The following is a 23,377-nucleotide window of genomic DNA, read 5'->3' on the forward strand; positions in this document are numbered from 1 at the left end:
GCAGACTGCCCCAAACCAAGGGATCCCCTTTACATAAATGAAAAGTTAAAAAAAAAAGGTGTGTTTTCCCTTCCTTCACTTGGGGAAAAGACACAATAAATTATGACTCATTAGGACAGTGATTCCCAAACCTGATCTGGGGGGAACCCCAGTCAATCACGTGTTCAGGGTATCCCCAATTAATATTAATACCTCTCCAAAAAAAAAGTAACTACAAAAACTATTTTCTATTCAGTTTTAATTACTTACAATTTTTTTAAATTCCTTTAAATATTAAATTTAATACAGCTTCTCCTTGCTAATTATACCATATTCACTCATACACATTCACACTAATCGCTCACCCTGTACCAAAACTAAAATGATGTCACACTCTTTCCGTTGAAGTGATGATATAGTGACACAAATATGCTATATTCACCATACAACTAGAAAAAATTTTTTTTTACTGCTTCATGCCTTTGCCATCCGTTTCTCATAAATGTCCAGCAATTATAAACTGTCCACAGTTAATTTAAAAATAATTTGCTAGCTGTAACTGCAAATGAAATAGATATCAAAGTACTGAACACAATATTCAAGATACGGTCGCACCATGGAGCGATACAAAGGCATTATAACATCCCAGTGGCGTTCCTAGGGGGGCGGACACCCGGGGTGGCGCCCCGCCCCCTGGGTGCAGCGCCCCCCCCCATGCAGCGTGGAACCCCCCCCCCCCCCCCCCGCGAAAGAGCCCCCCCGGGTGCATGCCTCTGGGGGGGTGCCGCAGCGCGCGCCTGCTGCGAGTTTACTAACTTTGCTCGTTCGCTGCAGCTCCCTCTGCCCCGGAACAGGAGGTAACCTATTCCGGGGCAGAGGGAGCTGCAGCGAACAAGAGAAGTGAGCGAACTCTCGCAGCAGGCACGTGCCGCGGCACCCCCCAGCGGCGTGCACCCGGGGCGGACCGCACCCACCTTGGTACGCCACTGTAACATCTTATTTTTGTTTTCCATTCCTTTCCAAATAATACCTAACATTCTATTTGCTTTTTTAGCCACCACTGCACAATGAACAGAGGGTTTCAAAGTATCATCAACAACGATGCCTAGATCCCTTTCCTGGTCGGTGACTCCTAATGTACCTTGCATTACGTAGCTATAATTTGGGTTCCTCTTTCCCACACGAATCACTTTGCACTTGCTCACATTAAACATCATTGTCATGGTTGTGGCCGTGCCCTTATGTTCAGACCTACTGTTTCTCTGTATCTAGCTCTGTGACCTCTCCAGTCTGCCTTTTTCCCTATTGTTGTTCTTCCTGTTCTTCCTGTTAGCCAAGCCTGCTTCTGCTTCATTTCCTACTTGTGACATCATCAGCCTACTCCTTTATAATGACCCAGGGAGCTTTCCTACATTGCCTTTACATGAGGTCTCTTAGTCTTGTGTAACCTGTTTAGATCATTTCCCTACTTGGCTTTGTTCCTGAAGGTCTGTACTGTGTTTCTTTGAGTCTTGTGTTTCAATGCTTTGCTTTGTTTCTGTGTGTTTGCTTTTGTACCTTGAACCTGAAAGCCTGTCTCTAGAGCCACACCCTGCCCTTGGTGTCTGTATCTGTTTGACTCTACTCTTGGCTCCTGCTTTTAGTTCAGCCCTACTTTTGACTCTTGCTATAGTTAAGTTCTGTGTTTAAGCCAATCTCTGTGTTTTGCCAAGCTCTCTTTCTGTTTTCCAGGTTCTGTTTCCTGTGTGTGTGTAGTTCTTGTCTGTTAATTCTGAGAGTCTGTAGAAGGCAACATCATACCTGATTACTTCACTGCTATCCAGCTGTGGGTGCTGGTAAGCACATTGCTTCTTTGTTTGTTTGTTTTCCCTTAGTCTGCTTAATCCTTTGCCTGCCATGTTTGCTTCCTGGCTCTTGAGCTCTGTTTCTGCCAAGTTCTGTTCCTGTGTGTGTTTGAGCCAGGTTCTGCTCCTGCTCTATGTTTGAGCTAGTTCTGTCCCAGTTCCCTCCTAAGCCAAGTCTAATAGCTAAAATAATAGCTCCTTCACCTCACTTTTTAACCATGCCGGCTGTCGTTTGGTCTTCCTTCCTCATTTTCTAATTCACAGAATATACTTGGACTGGGCTTACAGGATGGTATTTTTGAACAGCATCCATGCCTGATGTAAATTTTTTACCTTTGCAGCTGCTCCTCTAAGTTTTTTTTTTTTTCACCTTTCTTTTCATTTTATCATAGCCTCCTTTTTGAAAATTAGATGCTAAAGAATTTGATTTCCTGTGTGTACTTACTCCAAAGCAGATATCAAATCTGATCTGTTATCAAGCGGCCTCAGAGCCATTACTTCCCGCACCAGATCATGTGCTCCACTAAGGACTATGTCTAGAATTTTTCCTTCTTTTGTTGGCTCCTGTACCAGCTGCTCCATAAAGCAGTCCTTGATTTTGTCAAGGAGTTTTACCTCTCTAGCAAGCCCTGGTGTTACATTTACCCAGTCAATATTGTGGTAATTGAAATCACTAATTATTATTATATTGCCCAGTTTGTTAGTCTCCCTAATTTCTGATAACATTTTCAACATCTGTCTGTTCATCCTGGCCAAGTGGACGGTAGTACACTCCTGTTACTATCCTTTTCCCCTTTACTCATGGAATTTCAATCCATTGGGATTCCAAGATGTTTTTGTTTCCTGCATAATTTTTAATCCACTTGATTCAAGGCCCTCCTTAACATGCAATGCTACTACTACACCAATTTGATCCACTCTATCACTACGATATAATTTGTTCCCTGGTATGACAGTGTCCCACTGGTTATCCTCCTTCCACCAGGTCTCAGTGATGCCTATTATATCTAATTTTTAATTTAGTGCAATATATTCTAACTCTCCCATCTATTTCTTAGGTTTCTGGCATTTTTTTTGTTAAATTTGTACCCCACGCCTTCCCACTCATGGCAGGCTCAATGCGGCTTACATATTATATACAGGTACTTATTTGTACCTGGGGCAATGGAGGGTTGTGACTTGCCCAGAGTCACAAGGAGCTGCCTTTGCCTGAAGTGGGAATCAATCCCAGTTCCCCAGGACCAAAGTCCATCACCCTAACCACTAGGCCACTCCTCCACCTCTGGCATTTGCATACAGACATTTCAAACTGTTTGTTGTTCCTATTTACATCTTGCTCATTAGTTGACAGTGTTAATTTGCAATCTTTTGTTGATTTTTATTTAAGGACACCTGATTTACTATGGTTTCTTCTGCATCTGTTAGGCTTTCCAAAGCAGAAACTAGATTCGTGAGCCCTTGGACCACTGCCGTGGAGCGGCAGTGGCAGGCAAAATCACCCCCAAACCAGAGAGAAGGCAGAACAGGACTGTAACCCCGGACTGGAGTTGCAGCTGAAGCAAACAAGCTGGAACAGGCAGAGCAGGAACAGCTAGACTTCACCTGCACTTGACCGCCATTCCCCAGGAGTTGAGCCCCTGGGTGCAGGCGGCCGGCAGGACTCACAGACAGACAATACAACACTAGGCAGGAAGTGGACAGGCTAAAGGACAAGAACTGAAAGCTGCCAGGCAGCCACTGAAAAGGGTACAAAGACAGGTAACAGCAAGGACTGAAAGCTGACAAGCAGCCACTAGGGAAAAACACTGACAGACAAGAGGGCAAGTACAGAAAGCTGCCAAGGCAGCCCAGCCACTAAGGAGGGAACTAGCAGAAAAAGCTAACAGCTAACCTACACACAGACTAACCTGGGGCCAGACAAGGAAATACAAACAAGAAACAAGACTAGAAAACAAGCAACAAAGTACTAGCTAACTACACAAAGACTAGACTAGAACCAAGCAAGGATTTCAGACAAGAAACAGAATAACCAGAAGTGCAACAGAGCACACCAACATTCCAGGGACCTTAGACGATGCAAAGGCCAACACAGAAGTTTCCAGGTGGTTAATAAAGCCCATCAGCAGCTGAAGTTCACTGCAGGAATCACAAGGCAGCTACGGGTGCTATGCAGGCACAAACAAGAGAAGCAAGTCTGGCAGCCCGGAAGATCCGGACCGGACTAGGCTGAAGTCTGGAACGTGTGACAGTCCATAGCAGCCACCGGTTCTGGCCACCATAGGGCGAGGTGAGCACAGCCAAGTAAACAGTCACCATCGTGACAGCACCTCGCTATCGGGATACTCTATCTTCCCTGTTTTGGTAATATCTTTGAAAGATACCTTGCTCCAAACCATGCATTTTTGAACAACTGTTGGCATTCCTCCAGGTTGCAGTTTAAAAGCTGCTCTATATCCTTTTTAAATGCTTACATTTATTTTATTTTTATCCTTACTCATACATCCTATTTTGGTACAAAAGGTTTATCCAGATTTCTGCCTTCACCTCCTCCCCTGTTTTTATAAAATGTGTTTTCCATAGCCTACTTTTCAGCAGTTCCTGTTAAATTGATGTTTACATTTATCAGTGAAATACTTGTCTGATCAGAAACAGCACAGCAATGCCCCAATCTACTTAGATTCATAGTGACAGGAATTGGCTTAGTAGCAGCAGCAGCACCTTTCAAATGCTTTAACCACGAATATCTCTTGTGGAATGAAAAGTCAGAACAGCAAAGTAATTATTATAATCCTCTGTATCATCACAAACATAACAAAAGTACACTTTTTTTTTTAGTACTGCTCCTGTAAACATTTACAATTGGAGAAGTTGAATGCAAGCTTTTTTTTTTTTAATTATTAGAAGCATGATGGCAGAAAAGAGCCAAATGACCCATCCAGTCCAATCACTATCTCCTCCTTTCCCTAAGAGATCCCATGTGCCTGTCCTATGCTTTATTATTATTATTATTGTAGTCTTAACCTTGAAGCAAATTAGAATCTTTTCTAAACACAATCACAATTGGTTAATTATGAGCAATTTGTGTGGGTTAATAGCTCAGACAACAAAAGGTTCCCCCTGTTTTGATGGAAATATCTATACTTGCTATAAAACTGGTCCTAAGCACATTAAAGGGGTGGGCTGTGGGTAGGAAGACTGCCTCTCTTATGTTATGCTAGGCTGCTCTATTTCTATATCCTGTTGAGGGCTCCTAAAGATATAGGCCCAGATGCACAAAACCAAACAGGCCAGCAATGTGGTTTTTATTATTATTATTATTTGTTACATTTATATCACACATTTTCGCACCTATTTGTAGGCTCAGTGTGGCTTACATAGTACCAGAGAGGCGTTTGCAGACTCCGGTGTAAACAAATACAAAGTGATGTTGTGGTAAGATAAAGTTCATGTGGCACAGCCACACTAGTGAATCGTGCAACGGAAGAGTTGTGTTATGCCCATTACGTTCTTTAGTTTTGTTGTGTTGCAGAGATCAGGCATTTATGTTGGATCAGTAGGGTATGCCTTTTTAAACAGGTTAGTTTTTAGTGTTTTCCGGAAGTTTAGGTGGTCGTTTGTAGTTTTCAAGACTTTTGGTAATGCGTTTTCACAGTTGTGTGCTTATGTAGGAAAAATTGGACACGTAAGTTGATTTGTATTTGAGTTCTTCGCAGCTTGGGTAGTGCAGTTCTAGCCAGTTTAGTGAGCAAGGAGTACGAGACATGCAAAAAAGGGTTCTCCAAGCTCTTTTCCTGTCACGGTAGCAGCTACGAAAGCTAATTACTATATAAATGTGCATGCAAAGCGATGCACAGCTGTTTTCCAAGCAATGCATAGAAACAGCCTCTACCTTTACCACTGAAAATTTAACGGGAGGTCTGGAGCTAGTTCTTGCAGGTACTCCACAGCCGCAGGGTCCTAGATAGTGGCAGAAATAGAAAAGTGGTTGGGGAAGAGAATGGGAAGGAGAAAATACTCATGAGCTTCTTCTTGCTCCAGCTCCTGCAGCAGACAGTGGATTCCAGGGTAGGTTTGGGCTCAGCACTGCTGCAGAAACTCCTGGATTTCACACTGTCTCTAATTGGGCTCAGCACTGCAGCAACAGAAAGTCTGATTCACACCAGGGATGGGCTCAGCACTGCTGAAGACACCCCAAACTCGCTCCGGCTTTCACTTTCAGCAGTTTTCAGTGCTCGGTGGCGGTGGGAGTTGAGAGGCTCCCCCTTTTCCTCTAGTGCTCCAAATGAATTGTGGCCGCTCTTGTCACTGCTCTATAGTGAGGACGGGGTCAGAGAATGTTGCCTGCCTTCTCCTCTTCTCCCCTCTTTCTCTGCATGTATTGTAGCCAGTCTCCTTGTGCTGCAGGCAGTTGAAGGTAAGATCCAGCACCTTTAATTGCGGAAAACAAAAAAAAGTCTACAAACTTCTTTCCCCTCCGTGTCCAGCGATTCTCCTCTGCCCTCCCCTCCATGTCCCGCGATTCTGGTCTCTCCTCTGTGTCCCATGATTCTCCCCTCCCATCCCACCCCATGTCCAGCAATCCTCCCCTCCCTTGTCTGCATGTATGAAAGATGTCTGAAGCATGAGCAGTGCATTCAGGCTTAGCGATTGGCTGTTCTGCGCATACTCAGCTGACAGACTGGCTTCCCCCCTATCGCATAAGTAGCAAACAGCTCATTTGCATGCAATTCGTCTGTATCTCCAAATCGGTAATTTTTAACTAGGTGGAAATACACACGGATTCTTTACGACCTTTGTGGATCTGGGTGTCAGTGAACAATTTTTGGCAACATACATTTACAGATTCAATACAGGGGGCCGTTCTAAGGACCAAAAAGGACACATAATGTGGATGCAGCAGTAGGATTAAGTCTGTCTGACTTTTTCTGCCACTGCTGTCTGCTCCCCTTATTCAGACATTCTTTATCCAGATCCAGAAGAGTTCAGGAGACAATAGCAGAGTGATCAAGCACCCAGAGCACCAGCTCCTGTGGGCCACAGAAAAGGGCTTTGCTTCAGATTCTGCCTTACAATAAAACAATAATATTCAGTTGAGCAGGCATCTCCTGGAAAATATTGTCCCAAACACAGAAAGATCACATCAACTAACCAGGACATACTAGATATACCCAATTAGAGAGACATTATGGGGACTAAAAGGCACTGAAAGGTGCCAAACAAATCTGTGCACTAAGGCAGTATTCTGTAAAAGCATTTGGGCCCCAAGCGTGTAAGTTGGCATTTGTGCTCCAATATTTAGGCTCTATCACTTATGCCATGTAAACGGTAGCACCTTCTATAAGTTTCACATGTAAGAATGAAGGCCACCTATGGCCCACCAATGTGTATGCCCCTCTTGTGGTTACATGCTAAAGCAGTTAGGTGCCACCTTACAGAATAGCGCCTAAGTGCAGTGGTGCGTGAAACTACCATTTACCCCCATGTTGGCGCTTTTCCCTTTTACAGCCAAAAGTTATGCGCCAAATTAGCAGCTATCTTGTGGTGCACTATACTGAACAAGCAACAAAGCCCATTTTGTGAAAAATGAAACGGGTCCTAGGAAGGCTCTCCTCTAAGCGATTTCTCCTCTCTCCCCTGCCCTCCCCTCCATGTCCCGTGATTCTGGCCTCCCCTCCATGTCCAGCGATTCTCCTCTGCTCTCCCCTACGTGTCCCGCGATTCTGGCCTCCCCTCCGTGTCCCGCGATTCTCCTCTGCCCTGCCCTCCCCTCTGTGTCCCGCGATTCTGGCCTCCCCTCCATGTCCAGCGATTCTCCTCTGCCATGCCCTCAATGTCCCGCAATTCTGGCCTCCCCTCCATGTCCAACGATTCTCCTCTGCTCTCCCCTCCATGTCCCGCGATTCTGGCCTGCCCTCCATGTCCAGCGATTCTCCTCTGCCCTGCCCTCCGTGTCCAGCAATTCTGGCCTCCCCTCCATGTCCCATGATTCTCCTCTGCCCTGCCCTCCCATGTCCAGCGATCCTCCCCTCCCATGCCCTCCCATCCATGGCCAGTGACTCTGTCCTTCCTGCTGCCCTGCCTTTAAGCCGTTCATCTTACCTCAGGTGGCAGCGGCAGCAGGCTGGGCTCGCGTCGCCTTCAGCCTTCCCTCTCAGCGTCCCGCCCTCCTCTGACATCATTTTGTCTTTACCCGAGGGCAGGACACTGAGAGGGAAGGGAACGCTGGAGGTGAGCTGACGTCAGCATGCTGTTACGAACCCAGCCAGCCAGCCATCCAGGGAAGCAGAGTTACAAATTATTATATAGATTAGGGAGTATTTGCCTTCAAAAAGCACCCTCATTAAAAAAAAAACTAAATATATTAAACTCCTAACAACTTATTTAATTAAGAAACATTTTGCTCATGTACTAGCTGGTGCAACAGCCCTAACAGGCCAATTTTTCATGAACAGCAATCATCATCTTCTTATAGTCTATGTTGTCTAATATTGCTCTGATTAGTCCTACCTAAAGATCTCCATTAGCTGTATTCCAAAGACAGAATGTGGAGAGGAAGTGACATCACAGACCTCGAAGCTAATTAAGCTCCAAGCTCAGAACACTTTGCTATTAAACCTAAGCACATCCCTGCCATCTTAAGAGCTCAGGCAGCTAAACCTACAAAATCTAGTTTGGAACGACCGGCTGAATTTGATATGTCTCAGTCAGGGCATCACTGCTTAGATTTACTGACTTCTGTTTATCAACCTAGGGCTTTGGAGTTTTGTGAGGAAGAAAAGATAGCGCCCACAACGGACTCTAGTCACACACTGCCTTGCATCAGCAATGCAGAGACACAACCTATGTGTCCGAGGAATCCCTGAGACTGTGGAATATCTTGACTGCAAACTGATGGTCAAAAAGATAGCCTCAAACATGCTCTCTACTGAACACGTGGTCATGCCAATAGAGAATATTTTTCTTCTCTTAACGTGTAGTTAAACTCTGGAATTTGCTGCCGGAAAAGGTGGTTAACTTAGCGGACTTCAAAAAAAAGTTGGACGGCTTCCTAGAGGAAAAAGCCATAGAATGTTATTGAATGGACGAGGGAATACAGTATTTCTAGGATGGGTGGGACAATTTGCTTGTTATTTTGGCCGCTGTCGGTGACAGGGTGCTGGGCTTGATGGACCCTTGGTCTGTCCCAGCATGGTGATGCTTATGTACTTATGTACTAATATTAAACTAGTGCAAGCTCATTGCACTCTGCACCAAAGACATAATAATACCCAAAATACATAGTTGCAGGCTTTGCTGGTTTTAAAATTACAGAAGCACTTCTGGCAAAGGCCCAAGCTACAGAACATCAGACTTGAGATACCTATGAGCTGGAGATATACCAAGACTTAGCAATCACAACTCTTAAGCATCAAAGTGAACTACGACCCCCTGACACAGTAATTGAGAGATCAGGGAATCCGCTGTAAATGGCAGCATCCCTTGGCTCTAATATTCTATCACAATGGCAAGCTGCAACAAGTCTGAATGCCAGAAAAGGTGCAACATCACCTACCTCAATCATCTCACCTAAGCCTGCTACTGAGACCCCATTGACGAGGATTGCTAACCGCCCAAAATGGCAGCATATCACAAGAGACAAAGGGCGCCTACAACATCAGTCATCAGAAGGGCAGCTGCTTGTCAGTGGCAAAACCTGAAATTCAGGTCTATACCTCATGTGGATATATCTTGTATAGCTGGTCAAGGGATAACTGGAGTGCCCTACTTGGCATTGTACACGTTTCTTTGGCCCACATATTTGGCTGTGGGGTTGTTCCCTTAGCTAAGATATTGAGTTATATGGGACTTTGTACCACTAATGTGATTTCCCCTTCTATATATTTTCATGCTTATTATGTTTTATGGGATGTTTCATTTAGTTGAGCAATACTGGGTAAATATCATTGCCCTGTTGCAGCAAAATACACACGTCTTGTACCCTAATATAGCGGACATATGTCTCTTACACTTCAAAGGCCCAGCGGCAAAAGCAACAACTCATAAATTTGCTATCCAGCTTTTACCATAGGCAAGATACTCTTGGCCCAATTTTGGAAACAAATCAACACTCTGTTGATGGACGCAGTATTGCACATATTAGACTATCTGTTCGATGTCTAAATTAACTACTCAGAGAAACGGATGATTGTCTTCCATAAAGTATGGGATATATATATAACTTGGAAAAATTCATAATAACTCAAGACACCCAGGGTCCTGTTTACTAAGCCACACGCTGTAAGCGCGCTAACACTTTTAGTGCACGCTAATCCTAGACACCTTTATATTCCTATGGGTGTCTCTAGCGTTCACGTGCGCTAAAAACACTACCGCACACCTTAGTAAACAGGACCCATGGTTTCTTTCATTTTTTTTTGACTGTTGAGTTTCATCTGGCTCTGGATAGCTATTGATGTTTCTTTCCGGGGAGGATAGTATAGGGGAATATTTTTGTCTGTTTCTTTCAACAACTTTAGTTAAAAAAGATAGTGTTATCTTTTAATAATTACGGTACTGTGATTTGAATTGGTAATTTTTTTTTAATTATGCTGTTCTTATGTTTATGTAAAACCTAATATGATTGATATCTACAAAATCCTGAGTGGTGTAGAACGAATAAAATTGAATCGATTTTTCACTTCTTCAAAAAGTACAAAGACGGGACACTCAATGAAATTACATGGAAATACTTTTAAAACAAATAGGAGGAAATAACTTTTCACAAAAAAAATAGTTAAGCTCTGGAACTCAATGCTGAAGGATGTGGATAACAGTGGTTAGCATATCTGGGTTTAAAAAAAGGTTTGGACAAGTTTCTGGAGGAAATGCCCATAGTCTGCTATTGAGATGGACTTGGGGAAAGCCACTGCTTGCCCCAGGATCAGTAGCATGAAATGTTGCTACTAATTGGGTTTCTGCCAGGTACTTGTGACCCGGATTGGCCACTGTTAGAAGCAGGATACTGGGCTTGATGGACCATTGGTCTGACCCAGTATGGCTATTCTTATGAGATTTGGGGAAAAAAACAGGACAGAATGTGACGCACTTAAAGGCATAGCCTTTAATCATCTGCAGTTGATAACTTGGCTTTAATGCCCAGTTATGATTGGAAATGGGGGGAGGAGGGACTTATGTCAGACTGCTGAGTCTAATACACACATGTTCATACCACCTAGTGGACAGGTAAACAGCAGCAATGCATATCACCTTGCAGCAGTGGCCAATCCCTGGAGAGTGGATCAGTATTTGCAGGTTGCAAAAGGCTAAGTGAGAGAAGACTAAGCATTGAACAGACAAGTAAGAGTGATGTAGGTTTTTTTTTGTCAAAGGAACAATTAAGCCATATGGGGAACAAAGATAGTACAGAAAAGAAGATAAATTTTTGAATATTATTAATAGACATGGATGATGTGGCTGCCTGGGTGTGCAGTGCTCGTCGTATCCAGTCTACAATTCACTACAGCCATGACCCTACCTATTGTAGCTCTTTCATCAATATTTTTATTCCTTGTCATGCTTTACCTTGGGGCCAAGTAACTCATCACAGGTATATCCTATTCTCAATTCATCAGTGTACCTGAGGAACTGCAGTATATATTTTTGCTAGTTTATACATGGAATATGTTGGTGGCTGTGTGGTAGTGCTTGGAGTGCAAGCTCAGATAAAGGAACAAAGAAACATACTATACAATAGTATTTTAGTGAATAAGCATCATGATTGCTCAATATGGGGTTTTTATTCTCTCCTTCTGCTATTTGTTTCTTACCTTCTCTCCCCCACCATGCCTATATTCACTGCTCTTCCTCCCAACATCCCATCTTCATCAATCTCTCTTCTTTCCCATCCTCCAGTCTCTCACTCAAACTCTCTTCCCCTCCCCCCCATCCCAACCTGTCCTCAACAGTCTCTCTCTCCCCTTGGCCATCAGTCCTGTAGTGGTCTTTTCCTGCTGTCTCACCTTTTCTGGTCAATGGTCCATTGAGCCCAGCATCCTGTCTTCAACTGTGGCTACTGTTGGTTCTTCCATTGTAACAGTTCCCTATTAGTCACTTCCAGATGTATAAAGTGAAAACACCCAAATCCATAATGGCTAAAACGTGATTATGGATCTGTCCTCCAGAAATCTGTCCAAACCCTTCTTTAAGCTCAGTCAAATTATTAGTCTTAACCACATTCTCAGGCAACAAATTCCATACCTTAAACGCATGTTAACAATTTTTTTTGTAAAAAAAACAATTTAAATCTGCTATTAGTTAGTTTCATGGAGGGTATATTAGTACTAATACTGCCTGATAAAGTGCAAATAACTATTCTACACCTCTATCATATCTGCTCCTAATGATCTCTTCTCCAAACTGGAGTCCTAATCTGATAAAGCCTTTCCTCATAAGGAATCCGTTCCATTTCTTTTTCATGTTTGTTGTCTTTCTCTGCACTTTTTTCTAGTTCTGGTTATATCATCTAAAAAAGAAACTGAAGAACTACCTACACAAATAAAAGCGCAGTTGAACCATGGGTCATTATGAAAGCATTTTTTTAAATTCCTCTCAAAACAATTCCTAACATTCTATGTGATTTTTTTGGTTGGGGGGAGGGGTGGAGGCACTACATGGATGATAACAGGGCCTGTGCTACTTTTTTGCTGCCCTGTGTATAAGTGATTAATGTGCTGCCCTCTCCTCCCCAGTGGATTCCAGGAGAATACTTAAGGAACTTGTCTTTTGTTCCAACAATAAATTAATGAGTAAATATGTCTATGAACATTATTTACACTTGCAGTGGGGTTAGAAAGCGGCTTTCAGATTTCTACACAATCTCCCTCCAATGCCCACTGCTAAGTACATTAGGAAGTATTATAAAACTTTGCATAAGCACTACTCATAGCCTACAGCAAGCCTATCATACCATAACAACACTGTGCCAGAACTCGCACAACATAAACGCTATCTAAAAACAGCAGTACAGATATTGCATTGGGGTCTACAACAGTAATACATAATCTACTCAGAAAACAGAACAATTAAAACTACTACAGATCCATTTACAGAAGCTACATGTTATACAGAATACAGCACTTCAATCATACATGCAAACCACAGTTCTTTGCCAAATAGAGAACAAGGGACCATAAATTAGAAATATACAAAAACTGAACTAGAAACCTGAGAAGTCAAACTCAGCAGGTATTACAACACTAGAGAAATAAATACAATGCATTTTCTCTTACGCTGAACAATATTCAAAAATATCAGACGCACATTTTTTCCCAAAACTTGACATTTCCAATTAATAAAATACTATTCTCTACCTTTTGGGGTCTGAGTATTTCATTTTTCCAATCACTTTGGTCCCAGCTTCTCTCTTCTGCTTCCCTCTATCAGGGGGTCTTTTACTAAAGCTTAGCTCGAGTTACCTGCAGCAGGGCTCATAGGATTAAAACGGGCCCTGCTGTAGATAACTCGAGCTAAGCTTTAGTAAAAGACCCTCTCAGTTTTCTCCTTTTTCCAGTGTCTGCTGTCCATTTACCATTTTTACTCACTCCTGTCTTCTTCTATTCCCTCCCTACATTTATTTGTGGGACCAGGACCATTGTAACAGCCTATATGGGGCCCCATCAGATACTGTAAGGTGTAGGGGTGACCACTGATGCATGGCTTCATACCATCTTGACAGAACTTTCCCTAGATTAGCTTGCAAAGTTTAATACCATAAAGGACTTCCTAAGTAATTAAGACCTTTGGACACACAGCAGAGGGAAAAATCCCCAATTTATGTATTTATTTATGACATTTGTATCTCACATCATCCCAAACAAGCTTAGGTTTCATTTGTAAGAAAGACCTTTGCAGTTTACATGGAGTGTGAGGTATTCTCTAGATGTTTTTACAGTATTACGTGAAGGTATATCAATTAGTTGTTGCATGTAGGAAGGTGATAAACAGTCATGCATATTTTAAATGTGATCCTGGCATTTATGGGAAGCCAGTGACATTTTAACAAGAGAAGGGAAGCCTTCTCAAAGCAAGGAGCACTGCCTACAAGGCAGGCAGCAATATTATGTGCTGTTTGTATAATGAGTGAGATTTTAATACCCACATATATGGCATTACAATAATGAAATTTGGATAGTACCAGAGATTGGGTGATAGTACCAAGTACAGAGCCTGGGAAGAAAGGACACGACCCTTTTAAATTCCATAGTGTATGAAGATGCTCGAGACCACCTTTGAGACCTGAGCTTCGAATGATAAATGCTAGTTGATAGTGATGCCCAGGATTCATCAATTCAGTTTTGAGTGCAGTGGATGCTCATAGGGGGTCTTTTACAAAACCACGCTAGCGTTTATAATTCACGGTAAAAATCACCTGGTGGTAAACACTGAGACGCCCATTATATTCCTATGAGCATCTCAACATTTACCGCGAGCTAAAAACTCTTATGCGGCTTTGTAAAAGGCCCCCACAGGTAATGCCTCTATCTTATCCAAGTTTATTTTGTACTTAGAAAAACACAAAAAATTAGTTAACTGTAGACAGTAAATTTCCTATGGATGAGCAGGGCTCTGTGAAAAAACTCAAGTCATCCACATATGCAGCAATGTTACTATGCAGCCATCAAGCTGTACTCCTAATGACATCTGTCAAAATGTTAGCCTAAGTAGGAGACGTTTTAAGGCCAGATTGAATAAAAGATGGGAAAGAGGCAACCCTGCCACCTAATAGAAGTGGGAGAGATAACATGGCATTAAGTCATATTCTCAAGCAGGGAGTTCTATATAAGACCTGAATCGTATCTCTCAAATTATCTCCACAGCAGAACCATTCTAATAATACCATTAAATATTTCCACTCAATGTAATTAAAAGCCTTTTTGGCATCTAATGAGAGGGCCAGAATAGGTGAATTCCATTGTGATGCTGGATATAAGAGATTGAGAAAAGGCCAAGCACTGTCAATAATACTGTGTCCCTTTATAAGTCTGATTTGGTCACTATGTAGTAGGGAATCTATAACTATCTGTAGCCTTGTTGCCAGAACCTTAGAAAAAATCTAACAATCAACGTTCAATAGCAAAACTGACTTATAATTTTGAATACAGGTGGGATCACAACTTGACTTCTCTATTAGGATCATTAACACCTCCATAAAGGTTCCTGTGTCAGACTCAGACTTTAAAAGACAATCATATCATCACAAAAATGAGCATGATGATTCTTCTTTAGAATTCTGTACAATTCTGCTGTGTACTCCTCCTGGATGCACTGGGATTTGATCCTCATTTTAAAGCTTGGATTTCCACTATTTATACCTCACCCAAGACCAGAATCTATGTGAGCTGGGGATATTTGAAGACCTTTCAGCTGGGACGAGGCATAAGACAGGCGTGTCCTTTGTTAATCACTTTGACAGTGGAACCCCTAGCTGCCTATTTTTGTCAGGCTACAGAGATTAAGGGATTACTGGTGGGGGACGGAAGAATTCAAAATATCACTATATGCTGATGATATCTGTTACAGGACCTGGAACGTCCCAACTACATATTATACAGGCTTTAAATATTTATGGAGCACTATCTGGCTTTAAAATGATGCTTATAAGACTGAGATACTGAACATATCACTGGACCCTGGAAGGGCGCATTCACTAAAATCCTCCCTACCATTTGGGTGGGCCAGAGGCCACGCTAGACACTTAGGAGTAAACATTTGTCCAGATCATGCAGACTTATTGACATTTATATCCCACATTATCCCGAAAATATGTTTGATTTCAATGTGTAACTTGAACTGTAGGAAAGTTCTCCAGGAACTATCTATGGCCCTTGATCAGTGGCATGGTTTGACACACACTTGGCTGGGTTGGGTAGCTGTGTGTAAAATGTTATTACCTAGATTTTTATATTTGTGCCATACTCTTTCAGTGCGTATTCCCAAGCAGGTTCTTGTTAATATACAATGTAAACTCATTCAATACATCTGGAAAAGAAGCCTCCCCCCAGCAGGGTGTCTAAATGGGTTTTAAAGAGGAAAAGAGGTAAGGGCAGATTGGGGGTCCATGACTTGAAATGTCATTATTGGGCCACCCAGCTTAGATCTTTAATGGCTTGGGGGATCTCTCCCAGGTTCTGGGTGTGCATAGCAGGGGCTTTGCTTGAAAGAGCTACTTGCCCCCCAATTGTTCTGGACCTCCCCTTGATGTGCATGGTAGATGGAAAATCCAGAATACAGTTATGAAATTTTCTCTGGCACTATGGGTTTGCTGGTTTACGCTCTTGTTGAGAAGTAAACGGGACATGAGGTGTGCCCCCGCTCTCTGTTCTGGCTCCCCTTATAGAGGGATGGCCTAGGAATGAATTTTACACTGGGGAGCAGAAGGAACTAACACACTTTGAGCAGCTTTACTATGAGGGCAGCATTATTTCTTTTTCTGAGAAACAGAATGAATTCCATATAGTTAGCAAAGATTTTTTCATATACTTACAACTCTGACATTTGCTCCATAGTGACCCTTAATGAAGGAGGCTTACAGATACACTCACCTATTTTGAGGTCTACCTGGGGGTTTCCATCACCTTGCCACGATGATTCTACTTTAAAGCTCTTTTCAGTAGGTTAGCCAGTTTGCTGCTGAAAACACTTCTTTCCTTCTTTGATAAATGGGCACCATCTCTGCTCAGCAGCCCTTGGAAAAGCATCCTATGGTTCAGGAAGCCAAAATACTCTTGACAACACCATCTACCTAGCCATATATTCATCTCCAGCTTCCCTACCTTGTCTTTTACCCTCAAAAGGGAGGATCAACAAGACCACCACCTGTGTACCTGTCTGTTTCACCCACTCTCCCAGAGCCATGAAGTCACTTTTGATACATTCAGAGGGGTTGCTAGCAGTATCATTTGTGCCAACATGGATGAGCAGCATTGGATAATTTGAAAACTTTTTGGATGGTTGAGGCTGTTTCTTGTCTCCTGTACAGATGATCTGCAGGGAAGTAATGACTGAAGGTTGTGTGCTGGCTGATTGTTCTTGAGGGGAATGGTTTTTCTTTTATTATTGGTGTTCTTCTCTGACTGATTTTATTGTTGTAAACCACTCTGACTTGTTTTACAAACAGGGTGGTATATCAAATTATTTTAAACTATTAGGCTTGATGAATCTTGGCAAGCTCTCTTTAATATCTTGAATTTTGGCACTCTGCAGACAGCACATCTCCCGGGACATGTCTGGTCAGTAGACGGACACCTTTGGACCCCTCAGAAGAGAATCGCCAACCACCATTACCTTTAGCCTCACTGATCCAGCAACTTTGGAGATTTCAAGCTCTAATTCCTCTTCTCTCTGGGATGCTTCATCTCCTCCACTTCCAGGGCTGCATACTGGTTCTTAAGTTCGAGAGCAGGTGGAGTCATCATAGTATCGATCCTGCAGGGTCTCGTAATCTGAGTCCAGCTGTCCACTTTCAGCATAGCTTCTTCATCCCCACTACTGGAAATCTCAGTATTTCATGAAGCACTTCATTGATGTATTTCTCATTTTCGTGGATGCCTCTCGACCTTGCCACCTGCTCTCTCAGTTCTTTCATTTACATAATAACATACATAGTAACATAGAGGGGCGTAATCAAGCGTCGCCGGCCAAATAGATCGCCGGCGATCTATGTTGGCGGCGGCGCTACAGCTGGCCGGAACCGTATTATCGGAAAAGATGGCAGGCCATCTTTTTTTTCCGATAATACAGTTTAGCCGGGCCAAATGCCTTGGAGTTCGCCGGGTTTGAGATGGCCAGGTTTGTTTTTCAGCGATAATGCAAAAAAATGCCGGCCATCTCCAACCCGGCGAAATCCAAGGCATTTGGTCATGGGAGGAGCCAGCATTTGTAGCGCACTGGTCCCCCCTGACATGCCAGGACACCAGCTGGGCACCCTAGGGGTCAGTGCGGTGGACTTCAGAAAAACCTCCCACATGCATAGCTCCCTTACTTTGAGTGCTGAGCCCCCCAACCCCCCCCCAAAACCCATCACCCACAAATGTACAACACTACCAAAGCTCTTAGGGGTGAAGGGGGCAACTACATGTGGGTACAGTGGGTTTTGGAGGGCTTCCATTACCAGCACAAGTGTTACAGGTAGGGGGGATGGGCCTGGGTCCAACCTGCCTTAAGTGCACTGCAGTACCCACTAAAAGTGCTCCAGGGACCTGCATACATGCAGGCCTCTAGGACTTGTTGCTGCTGTATAACCTTGGCACACCAGTTGACACCTGAAGACTAATCTCTTTGAAAAACTCCTTTATTTGAATAAGCACGTTTACTCACAGTTAACTGCAGATCTGAGGTTGTGCCCCACTGGCAAAGAGTCTCCCTGGTACTGAGATTAGCAGTAGGTCAGAGCTGGCAGAATGGTGTACAATGCCCTCTTTCAGCAACATTCAAGGTAATAAAGGTCTCTAACGTGGGTGACACATGAAAAGGATCTAAACCTGGCTTACAAAAATGGCCACTACCTCATGGACTACCGGAAACAAAACTGGGCACACTCTGAACCCAGTTAGCAGGGGGGAAAAGCACCATGGGAGTAGAGCCTACCAACTACCAACATCGTGAGCATTTAACACAAGCTAGTGGAATCACGGAGCCCAGTACCCTACACCCACCACAATGCATTGCTGATGTGACTCTGCAGGGCACCTAACAGAAAAGGTGTCACACTCACCCGAGAGCCACATCGCAACCAGGGAAGGGCTGTCGGAGGATACAACACATTCTGCTGTCATGGAGGTGGGTACGACATTTGAGGCTGGCATACAGGCTGGCAAAAAAGGTTTTTACTTTTATTTTTTTAGTATGGGAGGGGGTTGGTGACCACTGGGGGAGTCAGGGGAGGTCATCCCCCATTCCCTCCAGTGGTCATCTGGTCATTTGGGACACCTTTTTGAGGCTTGGTCGTGAACATAAAAGGACCAAGTAAACCCGGTGATATACTGCTTATCGCCGTTTTTTTTTCCATTATCGCCAAAAGCCGGCCATCTGGTAGCCACGCCCATGCCCGCCCATGTCCCGCCTTCGCTTCGCCGCCGACACGCCTCTTTGAACTTTGGCCGGCGACGCGACAGGAAAGTGGCAATGTTGGCAAAAAAGCGGCTTTCGAATATACCGATTTGGCCGATTTTCCGATTTGTGTCGGGAAATGGCCGGAGATCACTTTCGATTATAAGCTGGAAAGGTCTCATTTACCTAATACGAATCCAAAAGAATCCACAGTAATTATTGAGTAGTCTGTGTCCGTGAAGCAGGCTGTAAATCCATAGCAGTATAAGGGTGCGCAGCAGCGATCCGCCCTGGGTTTCAGCCGACCAAGGAACACCACTGTTTTAATCCACGATAGAACACTACCTCCTATTCCATGACTCTCCAATTTCTTCTGGAGTCTTTCATGAGGTACTTTGTCAAATGCCTTTTGAAAATCCACATACACAAGGGGAACTCTATTATTAGATAGGTTCAAATAATTTCCTAAAAGATTTTCATTGTATAACTCCATATACGTTAATCTTGGATCAATAGTTGAGGACTTGAGTGTACTTATTCAAACTTAATATTACCTTTATCTATTTTTTATGTAAATATTTTCTTGCTGAGGTACCTTTTCTGTTCAAGTGTAATACTTGGTAGTAATTGAAATAAATAAATAAATAAATAAATAAAATCCACATACACAATATCAACTGGCTCACCTTTATCCACATGTCTATTCACCCCTTCAAAGAAATGTTGCAGATTGGTGAGGCAAGATTTCCCTTCATTAAATCCATGTTGGTTTTGTCTTATTAATCCATGCTTATGTATTTGCACTATAATTTTGTTATTTATAATAGTCTCTACCATTTTGCCCGGCAGAGACATCAGGCTCACCGGTCTATAATTTCCGGGACCACCTCTAGAACCCTTTTAAAAAATTGGTGTTACATTGGCCACCTTCAAATCTTCCTGTACCATGCTTGATTTTAAAGATAAATACATATTACTAACAATAGTTCCGCAACTTCATTTCTCAATTCTATCAGTACTCTGGGATGTATACCATCCGGTCCAGGTGATTTGCTACTCTTCAATTTGTCAAATTGCCCCATTACATCCTCCAGGTTTACAGAGATTTGATTCCGTTTCTCTGACTCATCTGCATCAAATACCATTTCAGGCACTAGTATCTCTCCATAATCTTACTTGGTGAAGACCATAGCAAAGAATTAATTTAATCTCTTATCTATGGCCTTGTTTTCCCTGAGTGCCCCTTATTATTTCATTTAGATCCTTTTTCCATTTTGTGAAGGATTTTTTTCACCTCACTGTGTAGCTACACCGGCTGTCGTTTGGCCTTTCTTCCTCCTTTTTTAATACAGAGAATATATCTGCCTTGGGCTTCCAGGATAGTATTTTTGAACAGCATCCACGCCTCATGTAAATTTTTGACCTTTGCAGCTGCTCCTCTAAGTTTTTATTTTTTATCATTCTTCTCATTTTACCACAGTCTCCTTTTTGAAAGTTAATTGCTAAAATATTGGATTTCCTGTGCATAATTACTCCAGAGTAGAGGAGTGGCCTAGTGGTTAGGGTGGTGGACTTTGGTCCTGAGGAACTGAGTTCAATTCCCAGCACAGGCAGCACCTTGTGACTCTGGGCAAGTCACTTAACCCTCCATTGTCTACCGCATTGAGCCTGCCATGAGTGGGAAAGCGCAGGGTACAAATATAACAAAACAAAAAGAAAATCTGATCATATTATGATTAGTTATGAAGCGGCTCCAGCACTATAATTTTCTGCACCAGATCATGCGCTCCACTAAGAACTATGTCTAGAATTCTTCCTCCTCTTGTTGGCTCCTGAACCAGCTGCTCCATAAAGCAGTCATCAAGGAATTTTACCTCCCTAGCATGTCCTGATGTTACATTTACCCAATCAATATTGGGGTTATTGAAGTCACCCATTATTATTGTGTTCCCCAGTTTGTTAACCTCCCTAATTTCTGGCCAGGTGGACAGTAGCACACTCCCTATCACTATCCTTTTCCCCTTTACACATAGAATTTCAATCCATAGACCTGCAGAATTTGATTCAAGGCCCTCCTTAACATTTAATGCTACCCCTCCACTAATTTGATCTACCCTATCACTACGATATAATTTGTATTCTAGTATATGACAGAGTCCCACTGGTTGTCCTCCTTCCACCAGGTCTCAGAGATGCCTATTATATCTATTTTTTATTTAGTGCAATATATTCTCCCATCTTATTTCTTAGGCTTCTGGCATTCGCATATAGACATTTCAAACTATGTTTGTGGTTCCTATTTGCATCTTGCTCAGCAGTTGACAGTGATCATTTGCAATCTTGAAAGTCTGTTTGCTTTTTATTTAAAGACACCTCTTCTACTATGGTCTCTATTGCCACCTTTGCTATCGGGATGCCCTATCTTCCCTGTTTTGCTGATATCTTTGAAAGATAACTTGTTCCAAACCATTAACTTCTGAGCGACTGTCTGCCTTCCCCCAGTTTTTATTTGTTGCATTTGTATCCCACATTTTCCCACCTCTTTGCAGGCTCAATGTGGCTTACATGGTACCGTAATCGGCGTTAACCGATTCCGAAGTTTACAAATACAAGGCGTAAGTAGGTGATATTATGGTAGAGTGAGATACATACATGGTAAAGACAATTAGGGAGAACTTAGTGAGGGAAGGGAAGAGTTAGGATATGTCCGTTACGATCCTTGGTTAAGTTGTGCCGCAAATGTCCAGGTTTTTTATGTTGGGTCGGTGGGGTATGCTCTTCTGAACAGTTCTGTTTTTAGTGCTTTCCAGAATTTCAAGTGGTAGATTGTGGTTTTTACTACTTTTGGTAGTGTGTTTCACAGTTGTGCGCTCAGGTAAGAAAAGTTGGATGCATAAGTGGATTTGTATTTGAATCCTTTCCAGCTGGGGTAATGGAGGTTTAGGTATGATCAGGCTTTTTATGGTGTTTCTGGGTGGCAGGTTGATGAAGGTTGTCATGTATCCCAGTGTATTGCCATAGATGATTTTGTGAACTGTCGTGCAGATTTTGAATGATAAGCTCCTTGATTGGGAGCCAGTGCAGTTTTTCTCTGAGTGGTTTGGTGCTGTTGAAACGCGTTTTTCTAAATATAAACCTTGCTGCTGTGTTTTGGACGGTTTGAAGTTTCTTTATGATTTATTCCTTGCATCCCTTATCGATTCCGTTACAATAGTCAGCGTGGCTTAGTACCATTGACTGTACCAGGTTGCGAAATATTTCCCTTGGGAAGAATGGTTTCACACGTTTTAGTTTCCACATTGAGAGAAACATTTTCTTTATGGGACTCTAGTTGGAGGTTTCGGTCGATAGTTACTCTGAGAATTTTCAGGCTGTCTGAGATAGGGAGGGTGTATCCTGGGGTGTTAATGTTTGTGGGTTTGTATGTGTTGTATTGGGATAATATGATGAGACAGTGTGTTTTTTCTGTATTGAGTTTTAATTGGAATGCGTTTGCCCATGAGTTCATGATGTTTAAGCTGAGCTTGATTTTATTAGTGATTTCTGCCAAATCATGTTTGTAGGGGATGTATAGTGTGATGTCATCAGCGTAGATGAATGGATTAAGGCCTTGTGTGGATAAGGCATTGGCTAGTGGGACCATCATGAGGTTGAAGAGGATCAGTGATAGTGGTGATCCTTGCGGTACTCAGCAGTCTAGTTTCCAGGGTGACGATATGTTGGTGCTTGATTTCACTTGGTATGTTCTGGTGGTTAGAAAGCCCTTAATTCAGTTGAGAGTGTTACCACCAATTCCAAAATAATCTAGGAGTTTTAGCAATATGTTATGGCTAACCATGTCGAACACACGGACATGCCAAATTGAAGGAGGAGAATGCTTTTGCTTATTGCTATCTCCTGCTTGAATTTGGATAGGAGAGTGAGTAGTACTGTTTCAGTGCTATGTTGGGGTCGGAATCCTGATTGTGACTCATGTAGTATAATGAATTTGTTTATGTAGTCGTTGAGTTGTTTGGTCACCAGTCCTTCCATGAGTTTGATTACTAATGGGATAGATGCTACTGGGTGGTAGCTGGTGATATCATTTGTTTATTTCTTGGTGTCTTTTGTATTGGTGTGAGCAGGATGTAGCCTTTTTCTTTAGGGAAAATACCCCGCTGAAGCATGAAGTTTAGGTGGAATGTGAGATCTGTTATGAAGCGGTGGGGGGCAGATTTTATTAGGTAGCTGGGGCAGATGTCCAACTGACAGTGGCTTTTGGAGAATTTTTTAATTGCCTGAGTAACTATGTCGGCGATGAGGAGAGCGAAGTTTGACCATAATCGGTCCGCCGGGTATACACCAGGGGTTGGGTCCAGCCTATTAATGAAGTTTTCTATGTCCATGTTGTCCAGAGGTAGGGTTTTGCGTACATTTATAATTTTTTCATTAAAATATTTAGCAAGGTTGTCTACAGATTGGATGTCGGA

At 42.8% G+C, this 23,377-nt stretch overlaps 1 protein-coding gene and 1 long non-coding RNA gene across 2 annotated transcripts in view; one reads left to right on the top strand and one right to left on the bottom strand.

The window, feature by feature from the left end:
* The window catches only part of CTNND2 (catenin delta 2), a 1,428,722-nt gene that overhangs the window by 808,523 nt on the left and 596,822 nt on the right, over window positions 1–23,377 (bottom strand). The gene's annotated exons all lie outside the window — the stretch shown is intronic.
* LOC115474453 lies at window positions 387–13,883 on the top strand. Its single transcript, XR_003942861.1, has 3 exons — window positions 387–397; window positions 5,246–5,249; window positions 13,795–13,883. It is a non-coding gene; the product is annotated as an uncharacterized LOC115474453 (long non-coding RNA).

This window comes from Microcaecilia unicolor, chromosome 1, assembly GCF_901765095.1.
Source record: "Microcaecilia unicolor chromosome 1, aMicUni1.1, whole genome shotgun sequence".
NCBI classification, from domain to species: Eukaryota; Metazoa; Chordata; class Amphibia; order Gymnophiona; family Siphonopidae; genus Microcaecilia; species Microcaecilia unicolor.